Raw genomic sequence first — 5,105 nt, 5'->3', positions numbered from 1 at the left:
CTAGAGCTGAGTAAGTAGGATCGTCATGAATCCATAGTAAAGCATTGCAAACCTGCCATACCATACTATGTCTACACCGTCACTCGCTCGACAGTCATCAAAGGGAAGAGCAAGATGGTAAACACTTGGACCTTTTTTGCAAATCATATTTCACCAGTGAAAATGCCATCATGTAACATTATTTATTTCCTTGTGCAATCAGTGCTTCTCAAAGGATTATAGTAAGGTCTACCTCAAAGATTATCTGTGAAAGCCGAAGGGTGTGCGTGTCACCAACGAACGTTTGAAGGTTCTAAAAAGGTCTTGTTGAAGATGGGCAAGCAGGATGGGCATGCGATCATGACAAAGAACTGGAGGGAAGTCGTCGAGGACGCCAATATGAAAGAAGATCATATGGCTATCTTCGGGTTCATGGAAGGAGGGGAGGTGGGCTTAAGGTGAACATGGCCAGTGGCATGAAGCTTCGTTGATCCATGTGATGAACCATGACTGAATGGCATAGCTTGACGCTAGTTATTATAATATGTATTTATTAGGCAGTAACTGGAACTTGGCAGTATCAACTTTTGGGTCCTACTGGATATGAAGATCGTCCAGTAAGTGGAACTTGGCAGTTGGTAGTATGAACTTATGTGACCTACAGTACTTGGTATGCAAGGCTATATATGTGGTTTGTAGTGTAACGTATCATGCCTCCTTTATCATTACCTTAGACTACAATGTTTTTTTCCTTTTTGCCATAATTTTGAATTGATGCTAGTTCCTGAAAATCAAATCTAACCGGGTTTCATATGGGTTAGATGCTAGTTTCATATTGAGAACGAGGTTTCTATGTTGGCTAGGAGTTATTTTGAAAATGAGGTTTGTATGTGTTGTAGAAAAAATATTCAATGCAAAAATAAAAACTTGCGGGTCAATGCTTTCATATTTCAAATATGACGTTTCTGTTTTTTTCGAAATGACATGCTATTTTTAGTTGAGAGGAAATCAGCATGATATTTTAAGAAGAGCATGCTATTTTAAAAACAACTTATTAAAAATAGCATGCTATTTCAAAAACAGCATATTCAAAACTGCATGCTATTTTAAAAACCAACAACCTATTTTAAAAACAGCATATTCAAAACAGCATGCTATTTTTGAAATTAGCATGCTGTTTTAAAAATAGCATATTCAAAACACCTATTTCTAAAATAAGCATGGTATTTAAAAAACAACATATTCAAAATAGCATGCTATATTCAAAATAGCAAGATATTTTTAAAACAACATGCTATTTCTAAAATCAGCATGCTATTTTTGAATTCAGCTTACTATTTTAAAAACAACATATTTAAAGCAGTAGGGCAATGGGCGTGCTATTTTAAAAATAGCATGCTATTTTTAAAATCAGCATTTTTTAAAATAGCATTTTTGAAACAGCATGTTGTTTGAAAATAGCATTTTTTAAGATAGAATGTTGTTTTGAATATGTTTTATTTCAACTCAGCATGCTGTTTGAAAACACAATATTGAAAATAGCATGCTATTTTCAAAATAGCATATTCAAAGCAATATGCTATTTTTAAATCCGCATAGTCAAGACAACATGTTATCTTCAATTCATCATGCTTTTTCAAATGAGCATGCTAATTTTAAATCAACATGCAATTTTTAAATCAGCATTTTGGAATTAGTATGCTTATTTTCTATTTCAAAATCAACATTTTTCAAGATTATTCGAAAACGAAGTTTCTATTTTGATACAAATTTAAAATTTTGTTGTCATAATAATAGGTTTTTGAGGAAATCCAACATGTTATTTTCGTATATGTAATTATTCGGTTTTTATTTAATATTTCAAGTCTGAAATTTGACTACACTTTGACCAAATCTCACCAATATTTAATGTAAAAATAAAAAAATACGGAAACCCAAACTTCACTAAAAATGCATTATTTGATGGTTTGAATATTTCAGTATGTTGATGTGTTGATAAATCATAATTAGGGTGCCACCTCAAACAGTCCATATTAAAATGAGGCTACCAATAAAACAAGGAATTCACGAATATAGTGGCAGTCCATCAAATAGGTCAAATACATCCAAAACAAGGTGGATTACCGCACGGAAAACTGTCTAATTCATTTTGTTCTCAATCTTTGCACCCAGAAATTCTTCTGTTTTCTCTAACTGACTCTGTGAATCTAAACATCCTGTATGGACTTCACTTTAGCTTTCCTGCATGAACCAACATTTGTTAATAGGATAGCAAAGAAGATTTGAGCATGTACATTAGACATGAAAAAAAACTAACTTCACATAATTTCTCTTGATAGCTGCAGAAGCTAACTTCACGGCTCTTATTACCACAGCCTTTGCTACATTCCTAGCAGGTCTTTTTGTCTTCATCACACCTTTGACCTTTTCTTTACCACCCTTCCTAGAGTCTTTCCTGGAAAAGTTAAGAAACATCAACATGGTACTAACAAAGACCCGACTTGTAGAGCTCACATGTATGTAACTATAGACACTAACTTCACCAGTTTTCTTCGCGCACCCTTTGCTGCAACATTCGTAGCAGACACTTGCTTGTCATCTTGCTTTCCCTTCCTCCTAGCTTTGACATTTCTAGCGCACTTGCGTTTCCTGCAATAAATGAAATAGGTGAATAGGCAGCCAACATTGGAAAACATGTTTAACTACGCATAACTATGCTAAATGCCCACTTGTTTGGTTCTGCATAATCTTCTTCTGCATCCTCCAATGGTCTCTTCCTACCCTTCCGCAACCTACCATCTTTGAATGGTCTCTTCATACCCTTCCGTAGCCTAGCATCCCTCGAGGGTCTCTTCCTACCCCTCCGCGGCCCACCATCTTGTGCATCTGAATCTCTCTCTTTTCCGCATCTGAATCTTCCTCTTCTTCTATATCTGAATCTTCCTCTTCTTTTGTCTCTTCTCCTGTCTTTGGGTCTTTCTCTTTTCGCTTCCTCCTCCTTCTGTCCTTTGATTTCCCCGAATCTTTCCGGTGTAAATTGAAGAAAAATATGTGAACACTCTCCCGGAGAACATATTACAATGTAAGCATATATGGAAATGAACAATGAGATAAACATGTGCACTAACTTTATTCCTTTTTTCCCCTCTCATCCGCTCGAGCCTAGATTTAATTCTCTTGTTGGATTCTTCGGCAGTAGGTCTCCCTTTTGGAACTATTTTGATTAGATTTTCCACGTCATCAGTGCAGCATTCGCGAGCAACAGAGTAGTATGCCGACAAAGGAATACATGATTTCTGGCCTTCATCCAAATCACTTTTCTTTCCATCAACCAATATACTCTAGAGGATCTCCATCACCTATTCTGACTGTGAATCGCTAGTTGCGGCTGTGAATAAAGCGTCACTAGCCATGTTGTGTAGTTGATGATACTTATTCATGTGATCAGATCATACACGAGTATTCGCAGTCCTGGAAGAAGGGAACGCTGGCTTGGCATGCATTGTTCATCTTTTCTTAACAAAATTTGTTAGAAATGTGTGCACACCAAGATGATTCAGAACGCAAAATATATCACTACTAGGGAAAAGGCTAGCAGCAGCGCGGGTTTTGGATGAATCAGTAGCGCGGGTACCGGTGCTACTAATAAGGCGCTACAGCTAACGCATAGTAGTAGCGCGTGCCCACCCGCGCTACTGCTACACAAGTGTAGCAGCAACACGGTTCGAGGAAGCTTGCTACTGCTAGTAGCGCTAGCGCGCTTTGGCTGGACGCGCTACTGCTATTGAGGCGCTGCTGCTAACTTTTATACACTCGCTACTGCTAATTTAAGTATTTTTTTTGGCATATTTGTTTTGTATTTGAACAGGCTTTGTAGAAGAATCTTTAGCACATAGAAATGTCATCATGACACATACAAATGCCTGCGAGACCACAAATGTAATCATAGCATGTACATACAAATAGTCTCATCATAATCATCATCCAACACAAAGTGATATCTTGTCATCATCTCGAAAATAGCGATACATGCAAGTCTCGAATACTTGCAACTACAACAATGTCATCCATCTAAACAAACGTATACGCAATAAATGCTATCACTATGAGTGAGAGCGGAACTCTGCAGTACATGAGGTGGCGGTTACGAGTCCTCTCTCGCGCTAGCGTGAACCTCAAGTAACTAGCTTCTCCTTCTTGTCTGCTTTTGAAGCCTTTATGGCTGGCGCCCGTGAACCCGTTCACTTGCGCCTGACACTCACGCCACTCGTTGTACACCCCCGGAACCTTCCCTTTGTACACGACATAGAATTTCCATCTCGCCATCAAGAAACTAGGTACCTGTTAGAGATGCATGTTCATGAAGAGGATGTACAATCATATATATGCAACAAAATATACTAGAGCAACACCGAAAAAGAAAGGGTTAGCAACTAGATGCAACATATACAGTACGCAAATTAATTAACTAGAGGTACGCAGGTCATCGTACGCAAACTAACAAAGTAGCGTTACGCAAGTTCGGTAGGGACCGTGGACATCACAAAGTTTCATAAATACAAAAAGTATACAAGTTCAACCGACACATATCATCATCATCGACATCATAAATCACTAGAAGCACTACAAGAAATATGTCAACTTATGACCTTCTCTTAGTGACCCCAGCTGAATTGGTCGTAAATTCACGGCCATTTCGCTTGGAAGGGCTCAAACCCTGAAATTGCTTACACCAAATGGTCACAAAGCAGACAAGAGGCGCCAATGACCTTATTTCTACCTGATTACGACCAATATAAATGGTCATGAGGTTGTGAACGTGGATGCATTGGTACTTATTGCTATGACTAGGCGCTACCTCATCAGTTTTGCCTATGTGTCATGTCCATGTGGCAGTTTTTGCCCTAGGTTGTGAAGCAACCTATATTTCTGTCATTCCCAAAATTCCCAAAAAAATCTCATAAATTCTTTGGGTCATATCTTTGTCAAATATGTAAAAACCTTCCTTGGCTAGTTCAAAAATAATTCAAAAATATTCATTTTCGTATTCTGTTCAGAGTAACAGTTTGTGAAGGAAGTACCACTTTGGCATGTCCAAATAGTATCCATTTCCTACAGTGCTTTCC

The sequence above is a fragment of the Triticum dicoccoides genome, chromosome 6B, assembly GCF_002162155.2.
Source record: "Triticum dicoccoides isolate Atlit2015 ecotype Zavitan chromosome 6B, WEW_v2.0, whole genome shotgun sequence".
Taxonomy (NCBI): Eukaryota; Viridiplantae; Streptophyta; class Magnoliopsida; order Poales; family Poaceae; genus Triticum; species Triticum dicoccoides.
The sequence above is the reverse complement of the archived record's forward strand: the minus strand, read 5'-3'. Positions refer to the sequence as shown.